The sequence below is a fragment of the Parasteatoda tepidariorum genome, chromosome 1 (assembly GCF_982258835.1).
Source record: "Parasteatoda tepidariorum strain Cologne lab strain chromosome 1, Ptep-v5.0, whole genome shotgun sequence".
Taxonomy (NCBI): Eukaryota; Metazoa; Arthropoda; class Arachnida; order Araneae; family Theridiidae; genus Parasteatoda; species Parasteatoda tepidariorum.
Window position 1 is genome coordinate 60,864,833 of NC_141755.1, and position 25,378 is coordinate 60,890,210.

Here is a 25,378-nt window from a genome sequence, read left to right on the forward strand (position 1 = left end):
AAAAGCATTTTCTTTTGAAGCATTCAGCTGGATGCCCAAAGGATTTTTCCTTTTCAAAGAGGAAGATAATTTGGTTGGTAGATATGCGCATACGTTTCTTCTATATAAAAAAAGTTAAGACTCTAAGAAGGGTATTCGGTGAAATAATATTCGTTTTTAACTTTTCTGCATGAGTAAAATATATATTCTAGTGCTTGGCCAAAGGATACTCTGAGTTCTGAGATATTCCGTGCTCTTTGTTCGCCAAGTTCTAGGGATTAGAATATGGACAAGACATTTTGAACAACTTATGATTTTGTTCTTTTAAAAGACTTTTGATTTATATCGTTATTCATCTCGTTATAGAAGGCTTAGCAATACAAATGTAATAGTGAGCAATAGCGATTGACGTCATTGAAAACACCGGTTTTATTTCAATAGTAAGTGCCCAAGAAGGGGCATAAGAGACTATACTAGACATGTGACCAACAAAAAATGCTTTATTTTGATGCGTACAACAGGATTCCCAATAGAATTATTTTTAAGGAGAAAGATAATTTGACTGGTAGATGCACACGCATTATTTTCTATGTAAAAATATAATGCTAAAACTGTAAAAGGAAGATTCGGCGAAATGATGTTCGTGTTTTACTTTTCAAAATTAGAATTAAAATTAATAAATGCTGTTCATTTTTTATATCTCTTCTTTAAACAGAAGAAAAATACATTACCCTTAGAAATTGCCGCAGTAGCAGGGGGATAGTAATATTTTATTCGTTATATCCACACAATTTTTACATCTGTAATATAAACATTTTGATGCTGACTTGGAAATTTGCATTCGTATAGAAAGTGATTGGCACAAGAATATCCTTTACAAGTGTAAACAACTATTATTACTAAGTTTTATCGTATATGAAGTTATTGCTAGTGAATGAATTAAATTCGATTTTAAACATAAAATTTCCATTATGTTTGGTTGCAGTTCTTATCACTCGTTTCAAGGAGGCGTCAGTCAGATACTCTTGGAGATAAAAATTTCTATCGAACATTGCTGCTGAAGCAATGTTTTTGGTCGAGAGAGATCACTGTTTAATTTCAATCTGAAGCAAATTCTATTTAAATAACTGTTTCGGAATGTCTTGTTTTGGGAACTGTTTAGGAATGGAAAATGAATCTACAAGCTGATTGATAAAGGGATTATATCTGTAGTATAAGAAGATGTGAAATTTATTTGGTTCTAAATCAGTCTGCTACGATGAATATTGACGGGAAACTCAGTAATTATACAAAAATGAAGTTTAAAAATATGTGAATTACTTCCTGGCTTTGAGACTTTGAACTTCTTCCGGCTTTTTAGAAGCCGGAAATATTACATAAAAGTGGAATTTACACCAATCCTCGAAGAAAGAACAAATCGATCAGAATCCCAGATTTAAGTATAAGACTCGAATATTTACCGAAGTCATGGTGGACAATGATTCAACCCTTCACACCATATGGGCGACTACCCATGAAATAAATAGCAACACATTGAAAAATATAAAAATTCCCTTTAGAGAAATGCGTAGGGGAAAAAAAACGATATTTTCCGTAAGTCAGTTAAGAAGGGACTCGGTTATGTGCGTTTGAACAAGAACGTACAGTGAGCTCAAAAAATAATAATAATAAAAAAGACTGCTCTGAATAACTTTTGATTTTATTGATCAGATCTTCACGTTCCAGGATTCAATCTTAATGGTTTATAGGGAGGGCCGGGATAGCCTGGCTGGTAAGACACTGGGCCCATGTCCAAGAGATCGTGGGTTTGATCCTCGTTGGACGAAGACCTCCCCGTGTAGTAAATGGTGACTGGCACACATTAAGTCTGTCGAGTCTCAAAAGTCCTCCATGTTCCCATAACATATCATAAATCTGGGGGTACTGTTCCAGGAGTTTCATTGTCTTCTGGATTGGTTCAAAATTACAAGGCTACGGAGTAGTCGTGAACCCAAAATTGGGTAGGATGATCATCGACCGTTATAATATAAAATAAAATGGATTATAGGGGTGACCTTAAATGCACTAATTATTTAGCGCTGACGTTAATCTAAGTTACGATATCAGACTCAAAAACGTACTTTCTCTGAATAAACATACATTCTTTTAGACAAATAAGGATTTCTGACCCCAAGGTATGGGGGGTAACCATAATCTGGGAAATATGGTTCCCATAGTTTGGTGAGGAGAGCGATCCAAAGCTTAGACCTCTTAATGTTAATTTTACTTTTTTGGTATTAATTACAAAAATTAAATTTTAGTAAATATTTTTTACTTTTTATTATTTTGTTTAATGACAGTCTAAAAAATTTTGAATAAGGATTACAGTTTTTTACATCATTTTAAAGTATGTAATTTTACATGGTAAAATACAAAATTTGAGTGGAATTGGCTGATGCATTGATTCATTGATTCATTATTGATTCACTGATTTACCATTCATTGATTCACCACTAATTCACCTTTGATTCATTGACCACTTTCGTGGTAATTGCATGAGATGAATCAGTGGTGGTCTTTTTTCCTCAAACAGATCTAGAGCAACTTAATTGGTCGGATGGAAATTTACTAATACCAACGCATAGAAATTAAGGGAAGGCGCACTCTCTACTAGAATCTATTTTTAAAATGTTTTAAAGACAATATTCAATATAAAACTGCAAGGCATTTTTTTCTTTGAGAATAGATTTGTCAGCCAAGTTTGCTTTTTTTTTGTAAATTATAAATGTCTATATATTTGTTTGTCATTTTTATGTGCCAATCATGAAAGAACTGTTTTATTTATTTTTCATCCAAATTTTGTTTGTTTTACATCTATCCATTTTCAAATTAGAAAACAGATTTTATCTTTAATTTGGAGGGCAGTGTATTTGAACCTATAAAAATACCATGGTTGAGATGCATCACATAGTTAGCTTCGTTTCATATCATATAAATACCTTTTTATGTTTCGTTGAAGTTCTTACATCAAAACTTTACCTTTCCAAATAAATTCTATATTTAAAAACAATGCTTCAATCTCAAAATGTTAAAGTTGTAGACATTTGCATACATAAACTGCTGTTTGTAGAAAATGCAACACCATGAAAGAATCATCAGAATCAAATGAAATTTAATGCAGAAACGACTTGTACTGATACAAATAAATGATGAAATTTTCAAAACAAAAGAAACAAATTAAGCGTCCGAAATCAGTATTTGGTGCAGCCACCACGCGCTGCAATAAGTGCTGCTATACGACGTGGCATGGAGTCAAACAGATGTTGAATATCTGCTTGAGGGAGAGAATTCCATATCGCTTGTATGCGCAACCAAAGTTCGTCTTTGGAAACTGCAGGACGCGGATCACGAGTGAGACGCCGACCAACCATATCCCACACGTGCTCAATAGGCGACATATCCGGCGAATAAGCAGGCCAAGGAAGAAGTTGCATACGTTGTGCTGAACAGAAGTCTCTAACAGTCCGCGCAACATGTGGGCGTGCATTATCCTGCTGAAAGATAGCTCCAGGGATGCCTTGAAGGAAAGGAACGACTTCGGGCTGTAGCACTTCACGGACGTATCTGTTGCTATTGAGATTACCCTCAATTCGTATCAAATTGGATCGTCCATGATACGAAATCGCACCCCAGACCATAACTCCGGGTGTTCGACCACTATGTCGTTCAATAATACACTCAGGAAGGCAGCGTTGACCGGCATAACGTCTAACACGAACACGGCCATCATGGGTCCACAAATTGAAGCGTGATTCATCTGAAAAGACAACTTGGTGCCAATCAGCTCGCCAGTCTCTGTGCTCAAGAGCCCACTGCCGACGCAGCCGTCGATGATCCGCCGTGAGGGGAATCCTGTATAATGGCACCCTTGCACGCAATCCACGGCGCAGCAGACGACGACGAATTGACGAAGCCGACAATTGTACACCTGTAGCAGTAGACCAATGTGCTGCCAGCTGCCTGGAGGAAGCTGTGCGATCATTCACCACCATGCGGAGCAGGTGTCGATCATCGCGCTCTGACGTCACCTTCTGTCGTCCAGTGCCTGTTTTTCGAGTTGTTCGGTGCTCGTCGGTCCACTGCTTCCAAACTCGCATCACTGTGGAACTGTTCCGCTGCATACGAGCTGCTATTGCGCGATAGGAAAATCCTCCTTCTCGAAGGCCGATTATCCTCCCTCGTTCAAACTCCGTAAGTTGCTTGAATTTCTTATTCTTCCGTCGTGGAGGCATACTCAGGTCTCACTAAACGTTTGCCACTAACAAATAATCATAGACTATTTTCAACGTCCCGCTACAGCACTTTATTTATACGCTTTCAGCATCAATTCAGAGGGCGCTGCGCGCGCCACGCACGCGCGATGGCTCTGAAACTTTATTAATTTGCATAATATCCTATAATTGACATTTGCTGCGAATTTCATTTGATTCTGATGATTCCTTCATGGTGTTGCATTTTCTACAAACAGCAGTTTAGTAAAAAATTTGAAATACTTGGTATTGCTCGAAATTTAAATAATACAATTCTGAATAGATAGAAACATCAAATATGGTTTGACAATTTCACCGAAATCCCCCCTCCCTGCCTCCCGAGGAAAAATAACATTCTTTACATATAATTTTTCAGGTTTTCTTTTACTTAAAAAATGCTTCACGCCTTGAAAGAGTAATCTTCAAACTTGATTTTGTACTAAATGCAGCCTTCTTGAATAAACTGTTAGCATATTATAAAGCATCTTAAAACTTTTTGTTGATAAGAGTAAGTAGTCTACCTTTGTTGGCAACTAACGTTAATTAATTATCGTTACAGGATGGAATTTTGAAGCATAAAGAAAAAGAATAAAAATTGCGAATATTTATTTGCAGTTAAAAACCTTATTTTACAATTCAATCTTAGTTATTGCTTTTCAGAATAGCCTTCTTAAAAGCAGTTTTTTATAAAAATTAAAACTTTACCATCAAAATAATCAATTAAATGAAAATTAATGTTGTTTTCATAGCATTACGAATTAAAATAAACTAACTTGATTTTTTTCTTTAAATTGGCGATTTTAAAAAAAAAATATTTTCTTTAATATTAAACTTTTTTTTAAATTTATGAAATCTTGTACTATCACAAGTATGCTCAGAATTAGGCATCAGAATATAATTTATAGGGTTTAACCAAATTTATTTTCACAGTCTGCTATTTTGAGAAGGAAACCTTTAAATCTCTTCTTTCTTCTTAATTTTGGCAGTTTGAGAAAGAAGGAAAAGAAAATCAATTCGAAACCCCTTTAAAGTTGAAGGTGCTAGGAAACATATAACGCAACTCCATTCTTATGTTAGAGCATATTAAAAGACAACGCGTTTTTATTTAATGCATAGAAAAATGGCAACATTCGCCCAAAATATTTCAGCACCACGCAATGGCAAAAATCCTAAAATCTGCATTTCACGATTTTAATCTTTGTAATCTACGGATATGTATGAAACAAACTTATATACATTGCCATTAAAAAAGTAGTCTTATAAATTTTTCTGCAGTCATCATAAAACGAACTAATTTCAAATGAAAATGATTTTCCATTTGAAGCAATTGAGTACTTGCAAATCGAGAAGTAGAATATTGCCGAAATCAAACACTTGTGCATCGCATGACAACAATATAGCTATTAGGCATGATTTATTATCACGCCGATCAATGTTCAGACCAGATTTAATTGGACACCCGTAAGCGACGTCATGCGTGTCTGTTGAACCTGATTCGTTACTAAATCGTGGTGTAAATAAATGCAGGCGTCCAATTGGTGTCCATGTCATTGATACTTAACTCAGCTTTACGTAGTGAAAGAGAAGTAATTGTTCACTTTGAAAATTAAGTGTATCAACTAACCGTTTCTATTTATTGTTGCTTGAGGGACCTGCGACTGGTTTGCCATATAGAAACTTAAAAAGCGAGAGTGTTAACTTTATTTATAGTGACGCTTTTGAAACGCTATCTTATAAAAATAGATTTTAAATAATAATGTCAATTAAAGTAAAAAAATGGGCTATGCATCAATGATCAAAGTTAATGAAGGAAATTGTTTAACTGTGGTAAATTTTGACTATTGTGATTGCATTGTACTGATAATAAATAAACTAATAATAAATAAACTAATAATAAATAAACTAATAATAAATAAACTAATAATAAATAAACTAATAATAAATAAACTATAATTATTAAATATTATTTATTATTAGTAAATAATAATTGTACTAATAATAAATAAACATTTTTGAATTATTTTAGTTTTATGGGTTGGGCCGGTATATGGGTATCAGTTTCGTGATTTATTTCATAGTGCTTATTTGCACGATTACCGAAGAACGGGAATTCAGTTAGTATATTAATAAATACAATTGTCATTATTAATGGCAAAGTGCATAAGTGGGACATTCAACTTGTAGAAATAAACTTTAGTAAAACCAAATTAAGTTAAGAAATAGTGTTAAATATTTCTGTTTAAAATTTTTTTTGGATCTCGTTTGCCTCTTCATCCATTGGGATAGAATTCTGGAAATAAAAATCTTTCTTGTAAAAAAGAAGTATATCAATACAACTAGACGGGAATTTTCGTTTAGCTCTTTGAATGTTAGAATATGAAATGCAGACATTTTAATAGGAACGCGTTCCAATCTGGAGTCAAGTGGTAGACAAACATATCCACCACCAACAATTAATGAAATGCAAATAATAATTCATAAGAAAAAGTATTACAGCAATTTTGAAGTCGAAAAAGTGCTTATGTATTTTAGTAAGCCAAAACAATATTCGATAAACGAGTTTTCGTTTATTCGTATTCATTTGGTAAGAATTAAACCAATGCATACTTTTAATTATTTTTCTTTATCAATTTGTTGTAACTAGTTATTCATTGATTTACTATAATAATTGAAATTAATAATTTCAATTATTACAGTAAATAAATATTGACAGAGAATATGTAAGTCAAATGTAGTGCTTATTGAAAATATTATGGTTAGTTCCATCAAAATGTCCTCCTCGAAGACAAAAGTCTCCCAATTCTTGATCCAGAAGTTACCTTGTCTTTTGGATTGGGTTCAAAATTATAACCCAAAATCGGGTTGGCTGTTCAACGACGGCTGTAAAATTATAAAATGCTTAAAATTTTGAGCCGATGGAGCTCAGAGAATGGAGCATTCCCCTCCCAATGAGGTGAGTCAAGTTTGAATCCCAGCGGTGGGTTGTTGATACAAACTCTATTTCCGACCCACCGCGACCACAGTGGTGACGTGAAATATCCTCAGTGATTGACAAATCATGGGTTAGAATTTCTTTACCGTCGGGCTAACAGTGGGAAATTTTCTTCTCCATAGAATACAAATGTGGGTTAGTTCCATTAAAAAGTCTTCCACTAAGGCTAAAGTTGTACAAATGCTTGATTCAGAAATTCCTTTGTCTTCTGGACTGAGTCTAAAATTACAAGGCTACGGAGCTAGGCATTAAAAGACGCAAACTCAAAATTGGATAGGCTGTTTAATGTCGGTAATAAAATAAAATGCTTATTATTTAGTCTCAATAATTCTAAAAATCTTTCGTATTTAAGTTTATTTAATGTAGCTATAGAATGATCTTCGAATTCAGTTACAGTTGACTCGATCATAGGTATTTCTGAAAAATAAATTGCTAAATATTGATATTGAAAAATACATTTCCTAAATTATGATAAAAATGGAATTTTTGTAAAAATAACACTCTCTATTGAGAGAAATAGTAGAATATTTTAGAATAGTATGTAGAGTGCACCAAAAAATTGGATCACCCTGAATGATAATCAGATCTCCACGTTCTAGGATTCAATCTTATTGACACGGGGGACCTAAAATATGCTAATTAATAGTGCAGAAGATATTTTAAGTTACGAAATCAGGACAAAAATTTACTTTCTCCTATTAAAATTTTTTTTTGATGGATTTGGATTTCTGATTCCCCAAAGTATAGGAGATAGCCTCAATCTAGAAAATATGGTCCCCAGAGTTTGATCTGAAGAGCGATCCAAAGTTAAGTCCCCTTAATGTTAATTTTACTCTCTGCGTATTTCGTCATATCTCACGAACTTTTAAGGTGATTTTAAAAATTTTTGAGCACAATTATAAAATTGGTTTATCCAATGAAAATTTCTCCCAAAAAAACAAATTTCGGTAAATATTTACACTTGCGTGCAAAAGTCTTCAGTCAAACTAAATATTATTGATGGTTGATCGGAAATGTATTAAATAATGTACAATTTCATTCCTAAATATTCTTATCCAGAAAGCAAAGTTAGCACTTTAAAGTCACTTTAAATCAAGTGCAATTTTCATATCAGTCGGGTATTTGTTTTTCGTGAAGCGATTTCCATTCAACTGAGAATTGGAGGAAAATACAATTGCAAGATACAATTTTAATAAATAAGCATGCATTTTGCATATTTATTTACGGAAATCGCGATTAATCGTGAATTTATTGACATTTATTTTTGAAGAATTAGTTCTTGCAAGATCATTTCCACGAAAAAAAAAGGAATAGAGAGGTTAAAATGTCTTTCACGCATTGACAAAAACTTTTACACGCTAGTGTATTATTACTTTATTAGTTATTATAGTTTTGAATTATATTGTAAACTTTTCATATCAGGACGTAATTTTTCAAACAAATATGAAATTTCATAGCAAAAAATAGATTTTGAGTGAAATCGATTCCTGAGAAATCGAATTTTAAATATACGACTTTTTTATTTATAATATATTATTAAAAATTATAAAATTAATACTGTAAAATTATAAAAAAGTACCTAATTTTTACTAAAATTTATGTTTTGCGTAGAATTATCTTTGGATAAACGAATTTTTCAATTGTGTTCAAAAATGTTTTGATTCACTTTAAAAGTTCTCGAAATATGGTAAAAAAAAGCAGAAAGTAAAATTAACATTAAGCGGTCCAAACTTTGGATCTATCTCCTATATTTTAAGGGTCAGAAATCTGACTTCGTCAATATAAGGTATATGCTTATTCAGAAAAAATATGTTTTTGTGTCTGACATTGTTACTTAAGATATCGTCTGCACTAATTAATTAGCATATTTGATGTCACTCCTCGAACCATTAAGATTGCGTCCTAGAACGTGACGATGCAATCACTAGATCAAAAATTATTTAGAATTGTCCGTTTTTTTCTGGTGCACTGTACCTAGTTTAAAATAAATTGTACAGAAATAGTAATAATTTTAAATTATTATAGTTTAGTAATTATTAGCAGTGAATATTCAAATCAAATCAAATTTGTTATTTATTGAAATTATTTATTATTAATTACTTATAATTTAAGTTTAAAAATATTTATAGTTATCATTTTTAAATTTGCTTAATGTAATAATAGAATAATCTGCGAATTCAGTAGCAGTTATCCCAATCATTAGCATACCTTTCTGAAAGATATACTCTTATACAATGCTAAGAATATATAACTTTAATAAATCATTTAAAAATTAAAATTTTTGTAATCGCTTAGGAGAAATAGTTTATAAAATTTTTTTTAAACATTAAAAACTACACTTAAAGGTTTAAACGAAAATAAAAAGAATGAAATATGATGAAAAGTCAAATGAAAAAATAGGATACAAGAAAAAATGAAGTAAAAGGTATTAACATCATTTTTTCAAAATTTTATCTCTGAAAGCGAATTCCAGAAGAAATTCGTTTCTACCGTTTTTGTTTCGAAACTTTAAAAAAATGACCTAAAAGAAATTCTATGCATTATGAAACTGAATGTCAGAAACTATTCGTAATCTCTGCTTTTCTTTTGCTCCCACAATCATGAATTAAACAAGAAAAAGCTTTGAATTTTATTTGACAATCTAAATTATGTCTTGCGACATTATGATGAAATATCGTGGGAATATTGTACATGAAATAACAAGATTAGCTTAAAATTAGTAAGGTTTTTAGTGAGGTTTGTTACGCGGAAACTAAATCACCTACTTTTTTCAGGTTGCTTTTAAATTGTTACATATGACCAGATGAGATATTTCGGTTGCAAAAACGTTTTTTTTCCTCTTTACTTTGCCACGTTGTAGCAATAGGAAACTACAAAAAAATTCTTGTTTTTAATATTACATTCATATTAAATTGTGTTCTTTTAGAATGCATGCAGTTAAATTTTATGAATTGTTTTTAGATAATCAGTATTTTACGCCATCTCTCTCTGGACATTTTTTATGACTTTTTTAACTATGGTTTGTATGAATTTGTAAGTGTTTTAGTATTAGAGAAGATTGTCTAAATGTGATTTCTAAGTTTGACTAGACATCGGACAAATTTTTTTCCTTTTTGTTTATTAAAAAATATTTTCTTTTTAGTTAAATATAAGAATTAACTACCATAAATTAAGGTATTAGAAACATACGCCCAAAAAACAGTCCTTAATTGGGAATTAACACATGCTTGATGTTGAGAATATCAAAACAGATATAAAATAAAGAGGAAAAAAATATTATTTTCAATATAAGTTTAAGTCATTAAATTTTATTTTGATTTACGTCCATGTCAACCTAATTTACTTTATTTAATTTTAAAGTCAAGTTATTTCAGATAAAGTCAATCCGTTTTAGAAACTTCGTAAAATTTGAATAGTAATATATTTTTATATAAATCAGAAGAATGAATGCTTCGCATAGATATTGGGTAATTTTACATTCGTTTTTTATATTCCAATAAATTAAAATGGACACTTTGTAACAATAATATTAATGCAATATGGGATATAAGGGATCGAAGAGAGATGATTGGTTTTATAATAGTATTTAAAATTGTACTGTTTATAGTTTTCTTCTTTATTTACGGCAAAATATTAAAGGACTTTTAACTGCCTTGTTATATTTTTCTTAGAATACGAGCTATTTTCAGTACTTGTATGGTTGGGATACACTATCTCAATCAAGATTCGCAATCAATGAAGACAATGTACAGTTATTACTAAATTTGTACAATTTAAAGCTGTTACAGTGTACAGTTGTTATAAAAATTCGTTTTAAGATTGAAAATACAATGTTAAAGGATATTTTAGTTTTGCGAGAAGGTGAATTATGATAATTTTATTTTTCCTTAGTGTGATGATTGAAAATAGGATGCTTAATTTAATTTTGTTTTTGCCATGGAATGGGACATACAACGTTAACGTTTATTTCGTCTTCGTCTGATGATTAAAAATACAAAGCTAAATTGTAAATTTGCTTTTGCCCGTGGATGGAAGTGGGACACATAATGGTAATGTTTGTTTTGCCCATAACTAATGATCAAAAATATGTTACTTGGGACAAATGAGAAATGAGACAAATGTAGCTATTGTTTCTTAAAAAAATATTAATTTATTGGTTTGATACCTAATTTAGTCAGTCAAATCATTCTCTTCTTATTTTGAATTTCTTTGGAAATAAAACATTTAATTAAAAAACATCTAAGTAGAGCACTAGAAAGAATCTTATTTTACTTTTTAGCATTTAAGACAATTTTATTTTAAGTGAAGTTCCCTCCTTAATTTATCGCCACTGTATTACATAAGAACCACAATTCATTATAATTCTTCATTTATAGTTATTGATACATCTTACGCTGCTTGCGTGTCATTGTTCTGTTTTTTTGAAAAATTTAATGGAGGAAGATACCAAGTGAAATTACAAATAAACAGATAAATAAATAAAAATGGTAAAAGTTTCGGTATGAAGTACTTATGGTCAGCTTTCTGCATGGAATTATTTTTTTTTCTACTAAGTCTCCAAAGTAGTCAGATTTAATATAAAAATGTATTTCTTAAACAGCGTCCATACTGTAAAAACATAACTTTAATAAGAATGTTTTAATGAATACGATCCTAGTATTAGAATTGAAAAAATATTTATAAAATTCAGACAATAAAATTATATAAAATGTCTTTTTTTCCACCATTAAAGTTTTCGTTAGTTTGTCAGAGTTTGTTAAAAATAATGAAATAAAATCTGAATCTTCTTATTTCTTCAAAGGTATGTAATTTAAAAGTATGTTTCCAATATTACTCATAATAATAAGGAGGATAAATGTAATAAAAAGTTCAATCTTTTAAATCCTTGAAAAAAAAGTCTATTTAGTAGCAAATCTCTAAAAAAAGAATACAGTGTTTTTAAAGTGGGATTCCTTTTAAAAGTTTATCGAAGAGTTGAAAGAAACTAAATCCGGGATCTTATGTTTCTCAGCAAAGATTTATTTCATACAATGGAAAGGAAAAGATTTATAAGATTTTTCTTCTATGTTTGAACACCTTTTGTGGAATTTTTTTATTTATTAAATATAGTTTCTAAATATGTTATTGAAAATCTCTCTTCTTTTTGTAGTATATAATTTTCTACAACTACAATTTTCTACACTTTCTATGATTTAAGCAATATTCCTGATAGTTATTTAATTTCAAGCGACCGATGCAAAGTTTTAAATACTGTTTCGTTAATTACTTTAAATACAGCATACTTGGGACGATATTAAATCGGGCTTCTCTTAACTATATCAAAATATCCTGATATGGTTTTGTTCTTTTCGCTTATATATTCGTAAGAATTGCATTTGTTTCTATAAAATTCTTAAATTGCCTGTTTCTGAGAATTAGACAATGCATTTCGAGTAGAAGTCTTACCTTACGTTAAGTGTTTCTGAAAGGAATGCTAGGCTTTTCCTTCACAAATTGTGAGAATACTGTTGCTAAACCCTTTTAGCCCGGTATAATAGGCAGTCTGTTGTTAATAAGTTCTTATATCATCCACGTAAGGAAGGTGTCACGCCATTGTATGCATCACATCCTTCCAAGCTACTTAAGTTAATTTAATTTTTGATATTTATTTCTCAATAAATATAAAAGCATTCACGCAGCGAAACATCCGTATGTAAAATTCTATTTTTGGAATACTTTTCCTTAACTAATAACACAGAAGTAAAAGTATGCAACAGTTATTTCAATGTTATGGTTAACATGTTTTGGATTTGTTTTTCTTTTGCCAAATTAAAGTAAATGATATGTCTCATTAAGATAATTCGATTGACTTGACCTTCGGCAAAGCTTTTTTTACAATAAATCGTCAACAATAATTTACTTCCTGTATTCCGAAGCGTTTATATATATTTCACTTTTTATTTGGATCCTGCAGTTGAAAGAATAAGGAGAAAAACTTAGATATTTCCATGATCCTTTCCCATCGGCTTTTCCGTGAAAGCATGTATTTTTTAAATATTTTAATTTGGATACTCAATACTTCATCTCCTTTTTGGAATTCTTTTCCTTAGCTAATAACACATGAGTAAGGAACAGTTACTTTAATTTTCTGATTAACATGATTCAGTTTTCTTTCGTCAAATTAAAGTAAATGATGTGTCTCATTAAGAAGACTCTTTGACTTGACCTTTGGCAAAGCTTTTTTACAATAAATCGTCCATAATAATTTACTTCTTGTATTCCGAAGCGTTTATATATATCTCACTTTTGGATTTGGATCATGCAGTTGAAATAATGGTAAGAAATACTTTGATATTTCCATGCTTCATTCTCCTCAGCTTTTCCATAGAAGCATGTATTTCTAAATATTTTAATTTTGATATTCAATACTTCATCTCCGGCCGTGTTATTATTATACTCTCACTAAGAATAAACCGTAAATATGAGTCTTACCGTACAATTGAAGACCACTGTCGGTTAATTTATCGTAATTATGGAATAGAAATTCTAATAGTGCATAAATAAACTGCCTGAGTGTGTTATTAATAGACGATAGATTAATGAAACATCATTAAATTGTATTTTTCATGTCCCCGAATTTCATCTTCTAATTACTGATTATTTGAGTTTTTATTGATGAAACACTAGTATCTTACTAAGTTAAATAAAGTAATAAAACTATTTAAAGACTACATTTTTTCATGCATGATAAAAGAAAAAAAAATTCTTCTTAGTCTGCTTGAAACAGATCTAAACAGAAAATGTTACTGCACGTCACTTAAAAAAAATGAGAGGAAAAAGTTTCAGTGGTGATAGAAGTAAATTGAACATATGATGCTCTACACTTTTTTCGTTATTAATCCGGCAAAAATAAATTTCTGTCTTTTTCGTCTACCTTTTTTAAAAAAGAACTTTATTATTATTATTATTATTATTTTTAGATTTGGATTTGTTAGTGTGCTTCTAACAGAAAAAGCAGGTAGAAATCTCAAATTACGCTTAGGTCAGCTTACACTATTAATAAAATTATTATAACTTGTAATATTATCAGACATGGAGGTCTAGTTGAAATTCGGGCACTTCAAAAAGTAATTGATATTTTTTGATAGTAAAGTGTTTTTACATTAAACTCTGCTTGTAATGATGAAAAAAGAAAAAGATTGGAGCATATGCTATCAAATGTTATTCAGTGCACAGTTCGAGTTTAAATCTGAGGAAAAGTGTAGTGATTAAGAAATTATTAAAACTTGAAATTGTTAACAAGCACAGAAATATGTGGAGTCCATTTAATGGCAAGGTGGTTGAAATTTTCAAAAATATAAATTATATTTAGGGATGCATTAATAATGAATTCTGAATGCATTGGTTAGGAAATGATTGGAACTTGCATTGTTGTTAGGCACTGAGCTCTAATAGATATTTGAGCTAACTATCTCGATAAAATGTAGTTAAACTTTCAATTGCTAAAATTCACTGTCACAGATACAAAATCAAGTTAATAAAAACTTAATAAACTTAAAAAATGGTAATTTTTTTCATACTTTCATACACCGAAAAAATATGAGATGCTACACAGCAGAGAAGACTTATTTCTTTACTATATTATTAATGTTAATATTATTAATATATATTATTAATATATATTATTAATATATATTATTAATATATATTATTAATATATATTATTAATATATTATTAATATGATATTAATATATATTATTACTATATTATTAATATATTCAGAAAAGTAAATATATTTCATGAGGGGGCTCTTTTCAGACCTTGAAAATATTTGAAAATATTTCAATGGTTCTTTTTAATGCGATTATAAATAAACGGTTTTTAATTCATCTTTAGCTGGTTTATTCTTCTTATTTCTTTATCATATAAAGTTTATTTCATTTCATTTTAATTTTGGGTAAAGTACTCTCAGTTTACGCTGATTGGATGGCAATGCATTTATTTTATATTTTTTATAAGGTTACAGCTTCAGGTAAAGATTTTCGGTTAAAGTTAACAAAATCATAAAATACTTTTTAAAAAAAATTAAATCCTCATATTAACTGACGAAAAAGTATTTCAACTTAATTAATTTATTTTGCCTTCTTTTTTATCAATTTAATTTATTTTATATCGACTTAATTAAGGAAAACGTATTACCAGTTCTTGCTGATTGTATGGGAAAAGGATTACGATGAGAATCAATTACAATAGAAGCTACGTTTGCGAAGCTAGAGCTTTAAAATATTTTTAATTAAAAAATTAAATAAGAAATTCTTAAGTAGATTTCGGTAGAGCCATTTTTTTACCGATAGTTATCTTTATATTCTTAATAAAGGATATTGAAAAATATCATTAAACGTCGTTCGAAAAAGAAAAACGAATGTTTCCCACATTAAAAATAATTATTATGTTCAGCAAACTATTTTTATTCATTTATGTTTGTTCGAAAACGGATAAAAAACAACATATATTCAGTCTCAGGAAGTTACAACATCATGCTAAATTCGTATTTGATTAACCTACAGTAGTCTGCATTCGACTTGGGCGGAAGCAGTTTTCATAACTTCTTTCAAATTTTGACCGTATACACTAAAAAAAGTATTGTCAAACAGCTAGTGCATGGTAAATATAATATATTTACCATGTATTAATAATATTTAAAGTGTTTCTATCGCTATGGAAACTCTATAACACAAGGTACTTTTACCGAAGCACTTTGGTAATGAATTTTGGTAAAATTAACAATAAGATAATATGTGATAATAGGTGTTTCATAATATGTGATAAAATTAGGAAAATGTGCTGAATTTTTGGTAATTTTTATTATGATGCCAAAGAAGACGGCACAAAAACCATTTATTTGGTTACATTTACTTTTCAGTTTTGTATTTTAATTAAATGTGTGGGAATAGGAACTATAATTAAGAACTAATTCTGGTAATAAGATATATGAAAATATGGATTTTCAATGAAACCGCTACCGTATGTAGAGAAGAATGAAGAAATGAATGGTTTAAATACCATATATTTTGGTTCAATCAACCAGAATTACTGTCATTTGTATCACAAATCCAGAAATGTCATTTCCGTACATTACAGTAGTTTTACCAGAATTTTTTCTCCAAGGACAGAATTGATGAACAGAATTGAATACAGAATTGATGGAAACAAATTTACAATTAAATGAATATTCTTGCGTATAAATTAAAAAAAAACTTTGAATTGATCCTTTCTCAATAAAATGGAACTTAATTTTTCTGGCATAACTTTATGATTTAATTTGCAATTTATATTGGAATCAGGATTACAAATCCTTTTAAAATTCGATCATTCTAGCTTGATAGAAAAATGTTGAAATTTGTCATGAAGATAAATTCATTTTGCTTGCCTACAAGAAGAAAAACACAGCAATTATGCATGATTGTAGCAATAAAAAAATATCGAAAAATGGATTGCCATCTGTCACTGAGTTCCTATGAAGACTTGAGATATCCAGTTAGTCAAAAAATGGACAGAATTTCGATGGACAATAAATTTCTAGTGGTGATTATAAGACAAAAAAACTTTGGCAATCTCTAAAATTTGGTAATTTTATCATGATAACGACAAACTATTGCCATATGAATGGAAAAGTTGCTAAACGAGTGATTTAAATTGTATTATATTCATTTTTAATGCAAGCAAATTAAAATACGTATGCACTCACCTGAGACTTTTGCACGCCATTCTGTAACGTTTACCTAACCACTTAGCCACTTATTTTAATATTAACTCTACTCAGCTTAAAACAGCAGAATAAGAAATAATTATATAAAGAAATTTAACAGCATGTAAATCTAACATTCTATGTCAAAATATGTAATATAAAAATATATAGTCAAAATATATAATCAAAATATACGCCCTTACATCGTTGTTAAGCTAAACATCGCTGTTCGTAGATAATTCTCGAATAGAAACAGTTAACTAAGTCGAATAGAAACAGTAAACAGTTAACTCAAGTTAAACTGATAACTATTAAAATTTGTGAAATTAAATATACTGTCAGAAATATTGGTAATTCCAAGAATCTCTCAATCCATCTTTCGTTTTATATGGGAGTTAGTATAATGTGAAAAATAACGGTAAATTTTGCAGAAAAAATATTGCTTACAGAAAAAATCGTTGAAAAGTAAATACAGATTGTTTCCATTTTTTATTCGTTACCCGCACACGCTGCAAAAAAATATTTTTCTTCACAGATATTTTCTTCGCAATTAAAACTGCAATTCACAAATCAGTTTTTTATCCGTTTTTTTACCCTAGTCATAAACGGATTAAACTGTCAATTCTAATTCTATTTTTTGTCCCGCAATTTTTATTACAGTAAGATTACTTTATCTTTTTTCAAGTCATTGATAGTCTACCTAATTATTATATCTTTGGGTATAATATTTTGGTAACTGCAAAAATTCTTGCGAAGGTAGGCCAGGATAGTTTTAAGACGATAGTTTTAAACGTTTCTAAACTTCAAGATGATTTCTATACATGAAACTTTTAAGATAGCGACAGTTTAAGATTTTTCTCAACAGCAAAACACTAGAATTGCCGTGGCTTAAGGACAGAGTGCTCGACTTCCCACGAGGTGACCCGGGTTGACATTCATGCGATGACTGGGTAATGCGAATCCGTTCTCAGATATCCCCGACTTCAATGCTGTTTTTTTTACAGATATTTTTTTTACAGAATTTTACAGATATTTTATAAGTATATGTCTTATTGAGTATTTTTTTAAATTAATAGAGTTTTTCTGTTAAAATAACAGTATTTAACAGCTTAAAAACAGGTGATCGCTTTTAAATAACATTATTTTTCAATGAAATAAACTGTTTTATATTGGCACACCAGCTGACCTTTTTTTTCTGTAAATTTAAATTTTTTTACAGTGTAAATAAAACAGTTAGTCAGAAAGTGAAATTCAAAACAATAAAATTTTTTTAAAGAAATTTTGTATTTCTTTATTATTCAATTTTTTTAAAGAAATATTAAATTCAATAAATCTTAAAATCATTAGATTTATTGAATTTAAAATTTCCTTAAAAAATTGAATTAGTTACATATGTTCAGTTAAAGAAAATTTTTTCGATACGTCTTAAATTGAAAAAAAAAACTCTCTTAAGTTTGAATTTTTTTTTATTGCAATATGGATTTTACATAAAATTATGCAAAAATAAGGCACAAAAGACTTGTCCTGATTTTTATATTTAATTGGAGCTGATTCCTGAAGCAATTATCTTTGAATAATGAAACATTCGAAAAATTTTACTTTACGTTTAGATAAACTAAATGTTAAAACTAAATTTTACAAATTAATAGTTAGCCCAAATTAAGGAACTTAAGATTTGTTTACCCCAGTAAAAAAAAGAATTTGCTAACCAATTAACTAAAAATTGGTTTATGAAATTTCGATCGTTGGATTTCAAGAAATTATTTTGGCAAATTTAAATGTTTTTTTAACTATAAAGAGTACTTACGCTTGTAGTAAAGCAATTAGCTATTAAAACATGTTATGCAACAACTTTTTTTTCATTTAAATTGAACATTTCTTAACTAAAATTCCATTTGGAATTGCTCGTGAATTTATTCTGTTTTCTTCATTGTTGCAAAAATAAGGGAAAACACTTTTATTCCCTAGAGCATGAAGCATGAATAAGGCAATGGATTCTATTTTAATGCATATGAGTTAGTTCAATGTTTCAAAATAAAAGCTTTCATTGAAAACATAAAAGAAACAGTTTTTGTTAAACTACATGTCATCTGCTTACTTAGGCGTTGATCACCGAAACTTTTTTTTTAATATTCACTGAAATATGCACGCATAAAATTTTTTTCAAATGCCCCTAATCTGTAAATCGTGCTACTTAAATATTAAGCGGGAATAGTAAGGATTAAAACATATCTATATCTTAGTTAAAGATATTTATTAAATAAAAGTTGTTTTTGTTATTTAAATAGAAAATTTTAATTTTGTACTGTATATTTATTTTTTGTTCGCCACTGTTAGGTCAGCGTATATCCTTAATTGTAAACGGAAGATGGATTTGCGTCCGGAGATGCATAATTTTTACGGAGATACACGTAAGATGCATAATTTTTACGGAGATACACGTAAGATGCATAATTTTTTTTTGTTGAACTGAGGAAATAATTTAAGCGAGGGTTTCAAAAACTATTAAGCGTAAATGAAACATAATTGTAAAACATTTGACTGAAAAAATCGCAATTACTGACTGGCACAAAGCAATAAGTTTTTAGACTTGCGTGTGAATGCAAATCTCACCAAGGGTGATCTAGCGTACGCCTTGTAAAAAACTCAATTAAATTTTTTTGTTTTGAATGCGAATTATACGTGCCTGGCTATTTCCTTTTGTAGATTCTTATGTTTGTGTTCTTTTTACTACAATTTAAAAAATTGAATGTATCTCATTAACAAAAATGGTGGCGGCTGTTTTACACTAAAGTGGTGTTGCACTGCATCAAGAGTCAAAGATAGTTTCTGGCAAGAAGCTCCAAGAATGTTCTTTTATACTAATTGGTGTAAAGTAGCTGCCACCAGTTGTGTTATTCGGTAATGCTAAAATTAATAATTACTGTTAGATATGATGCAGATAAAATTCAGAAAAGTTATTTTTACGGTGCAATGTAATGTAAGAATCATTAATTTAGGATGCATAAATACAATATTTCTTAAAAGGAAATTGTATGTTTGATTAACAAACTAAACAGCACAGAGAGAATATTAATGTAAATTCAAACTAAGTTCAAGAAAGTCGATGTAAATTCCCTTTAAATATTTTAAAATTATTCATTACAATTGGCAGATTTTTATAAATCTTATAATAACGTAAATATCTATAATATACAACTACCCGCATTACATAATAGTTTAGATGAGTAGTTTGTCGAATCAATCCAACAAAAATAAATGATCAAAAGTAATATTCACGGTCACTTGGTATAAACAGGCTTAATTGGTATATATGGTGGAGGATGTTCTCCGTCAGTGGCCGCCATTAATCGTAAAGTGGATTTTACTTGGCTGTACGAAAATACATCTTGATTATGAAAATACTAAAAATGACAATGTCCAGGAAACAATATATAGATCTTTTAGTGAAACTTTATTTTATTAAGTAGAATAGGTATGATATATATAATGGCCATTTTAACATCATCCAAGAAAAAAGGAAATCCCGTGAAGGGATCAAATCCAATACTCTCACACAGAGAGAGTACACAGCCAGAATATCATTTCTGATGGTTAGAAATTGAGACTGGGAAGGCCCGAAAGGGCACTACCAGTCTCCACAATTTTGAAATTAAAAGTGAATACAATTGTTCCCAACGGACGCAGAAAGTGTGGGTAGGAGATCCAAAATTGGCGAATTATCAAAATGTAACATAACAATAACAAAGTCAACCAGCATGTCAATATTGGGTTTGAAAAAATACCTTGGCGATTACGAGTCGCCAACAAATTTATGGAATTATTACAGCCATGCAACTGAAACATTTAGCTGTTGGAAATTAGAATGAAAAGTTATAAATAGATTTTTGTTCTCGATTAGGCGCGACAGTGAATTAATAAGTCTGCATAGTAATGAAACTAAAAGTATCCGTTAGATTGATCTATAAGAGAGGAATATATATGTTCTTCTCATGCTAAAAGATCAAGTCTTTGATTTATTTTAAATGTAATTCGATTAATAAAAATAAGCTTAAGTAATTAAATATATTTTAAGAGATAGGAAATAAATATGTTATGCCAATTGTGGCATCACAGTATAGACAGGTTATAATCAGTTTGACAATTCAATCCGACAAAAAAAAAAAGAAAAAAACTCACATTTCACCAGTACATAGTATGTGAACAAATCGCTATCTTGTCATTATCTTGAAATAACACAATTACTCAACTTCCAAATTTCCAATAATAACCCAAAAGCATTTTTTACACATTTAGAACATGTCCTACCATCATTTTAAACAAGAATTTAGTTAAATAGTTTAAATATGCAATAATTTTTCACCAAATTTGCAGTGCTCCCAAAGGCCAAATCATCTTCACCAACTAAATGTTGTCCATGTTGGGAATAAAAAAAATTTGAGATTGGTGTAAAATTCACAAATTTTTGGTGTTAAGATTTAACTGCGTTCTTCAAAATAAGTAAAATCTCTCGATTCGGTATTAACTAGAAATTAAGTAAACTTTCACGCTAATAGTTTTTCGGCACTGGATTAGGATAGGTATTTCACCATAGTTTTTACAGTATATAGCAATCATTAATGTATATAACTGTATATAACAATCGTAATCATAATGACTCTATATGAATTTTCAATAGAATTTGATAAGCATTTTATCAAATTTTGGTTTACATAAAGTCGTTTGTCAGTTGCTTCTTCTTACAGAGTATTCGTGTAATGCCGGTAGTCATAAGAAATCATTCAATAATTAAGTAATCATTTAATAATTAATAATTTCTAAACAAGTTTAAATAGATTAAAAATGCAAAAGCTTCAAGGAAAATCACTTGCACTCTTAACCACCTTAATAGGAAAAAATTATAAATGACGATTATGAAACTCTGAGATTTCTCTGGAAAAGATTTTTCTTGTCTTATTTAACTAAAAGAAATAAAAAAAAAGTTTTGAGCTGATAGCAAAATTAAAGAAGAAGTGGTACTAATTGGCTGAGGAGAAACGTGAAAAATAAAACGCCAATATTATTATAGACGCCAATGATAATAATACACTAGCAAAAGTCTTTGGTCAGACTAAATATTATAGATGGTTGATAGGAAGTGTAATAAATAATGTATAATTTTATTCCTAAGCATTCTTAATATGCTTATCAACCAGTAAGCAGAGTTAGCTCTTTGAAAGTCACTTTAAATCTACTGCAATTTTCATATCAGTCGGGTATTTGTTTTTCGTGAAGCGATTTTTTTACATCTGAGAATTGGATGAAAATACAATTGAAACATACAATTTTAACAAATAAGCATAAGTTTTGCATATTTATTTACGAAAATCGTGATTTTAACTTTAATTTATTATTGACATCTATTTTTGAAGTATTAGTTCTTACAAGACTCGAATTAGATAAAAAAAGAAATATTCAACTGAACTGAGTGCGAAGATTTAAATTTAATCCAAAGAAGATTACATTTTCCATTAAATTGCAAGAAAAGTAAAATCTTTCTCCTCGGTCTATTATGTTAGCCCTAGAGTGAAGAGAAGCTACCCTCTCTTAAATGCGCTGCTTTTGTTTCCATAGCAACAGACGGCCTCAGACTTAGTGGCGGGAGGATTTCTTACCATAGACAAACCAAACGGGTTTTACTGAATCTAACAACGTATACATTCACAGATAAGAGTAACACATTATGACAAAAAACATTTGAATTATTTTAGCTTCATTATTTGTGGAGATATTTTTATTGCCGTTTTGCGCAAGATTTTGTAGTGTTGCTCCGTACTGATTTAATGATTCTTATATTTTTCACCTCGTAAGAAAAACGAGTATTCAGCTAATATTATAATATTAGTAAATTCTTTAACTTTTGAAAAGGGATAATAATTAGTGTTAGAATTTTAGTAAGAACATTTTTTACTTATGTCTAACCTGTTTCGAAACATTTGCTCTTTTACATACATCGTTAACTTTATGCTGAATATGCTCTTAAGAAACTATGATATTTTTTGAACGGAAATAATAATTTTTTTCTTGTGTTTTAACTGGGTAGCTTTGTCTGTTTCACAAAATTATGTTTAATACTACTATGAAATTTCACTTGGAAATGTTCTTAAGAAAAAAGAAAAAAAAATACTTCCTTGAAATAATGGTTTTGTAAAGACCAAAACATTTCCTCTCATTTAAAGTAACATTAAGATAATATTTGTTTGACGGAAACATTAATTAAGAAAAATTTAAAAACTGCTAATGAGTCAAGAAAAATCTAAAAACACATTACTGAAGTAAGGCTTAGTTTAGAGACTTATTATTTACACTACGTTCTAGTATAATATAGTGTTGTATGTACTAGTGATATCTCGATTTTAGTTACCCGAGATGACATTAAGAATTACTTATATCTATTACTCCGTGCTGAATTGTCTTAATGAGGTACTTATGTTGTTAGAATATAAAGGAAATTCTACATGCAAAGTTGATGTAAGTAGGGGATTAAAAAAATTAAAGCAAAATGGTAATTTATTGCAGGAAAAAAACACAAATTAATGGAAATTTTAGTACCCTCTTGGGTCATCTCTAGAACGGAAGCAGAATACGACAGGGTAGGCATTGAGGCATTCAAGCCTCTTATGATGTCCCACGAAATCTCGTTCCTTAGTTGTAGTAAAAAACAGCTAAATTGCCAACTTACCCTCCCTAGATGCTTGAGAAATGCCAGTTTGTTGGCAAATCTGGAGATAGCACACTCCAGGGTTTGTTGAAGATTCATTTAATTACCTATATCTGCTGAAGTAAAATAGAATAAAATTTTTGCTTCGGGTGACGATTTGCATCGATAGATTTGGTTCAATTAATGCGAAAAAAATGATGCTCATATTATTTAATCGGATTTTTATGTTCTGTTTTTCTTAATTTAATTTAATTATCATAAATACTCTATTAAATTGATTTCTGCAGAAAAAAATTGCTTAAATCCTACTACTTTCCATATTTAAGTTTTTGTAATTTACAAAATCACTGATAATTACAGTTAAAATAGTTAAAGAATAAAATAGAGTTATAAAACATCCTATAGTATTTTTAGTAGTGATATTTGTGTCGTAAATACTGAAAACTTATTGTTTTTGCAAGGATTTTAAGTGGTATGATTTAGGAAAAGGGTTGCTTAATTCGTACCACCTGCTCCTTAAATCGTACCAATCATAAAATTACTGAGTATTTAGGATTATGCGATCATATTTTTAATTTTATTATCGGCACGAACTGCCAACTTAATTCTGAGTTTACGACTATCAATGTTCAACTCCACAGCTTTGTAACTTTGAACCTATTCCAGAAGACAAGGGAACTCCTGGATTAAGTATTGGAAGAAATTTCCCTTCGTGGAGAACTTTTTAATGGATTTTACTCCCATTAGCGTCGAGTCAAATTAGACATTGTGAGAACTTTTTAATGGTGCAAACCCTTATATGCTCTGCACAGAGAGGAAAACCCTGAAAACTTCTCACTGTTAGCAAGGACGATTGCAAGGAAATTTTAATACTGAAAGAAAACACAAATAATTAAATTCGAAAAGGATAAAACTTCTTTGAAAAAAAACACGCTAAGAAGCAGCAGAAATTTCAGAAAAAAGTATCAATACAAGAAACGAATGAAATAAAAGTAAAAATATGACCAACGAAGCCGACGTCTTCAGGGGGTACCGGCCCCAGTAGCCATTAAAAACAAAACCATTTCTAATTGAGGGAGAAGCAAATGCTTAAAATATCTCCCTCAGTACCCCGATGGTTTTGTATAGAGGTCCAGGAAAAACAAGATACATTCAATATAATTAACAAATTAAGAAAAGAAAATCAATCAAAATCATCAGAAAAATAAAAACTTACTAAGTCACAGTTCAAGCATCAACTTCAAAAGCAAGTAGAGGAAAAGAAAACACTAAAAACTGAAAAACCAACGCCCCCTATTATAATGCGCAAAAGAAGTTTAAAATGAAATGGAAAAGGTCAGGAGAAAGAAATACGTAGACAAATTAATCGAATGCTTAACTGGGGCTGCTCAGTTAAGACTAGAATTGCGCCCTGTTAAAAGAAAAAATTATATAAAAATTTAAAAACCATCAATCATTTTTTTAATTAAAAAATTAACATTACAAAAATTAAAAGGAAAATCATTTTTACTCAAATTATTTAAAAAATTATCCACAGCTTCCCGAAAACTTTCAACATTATTGCAAATTTTTTTGATCCTAACTAATTGTGAAAAAACAAGATTTTTGAATATTTTACTACACAAATTAGTTTTAAAGTTGCAGAAAAAAATAACATTAAAATCAAAAGCCTTTCTTTTATCAAACACAC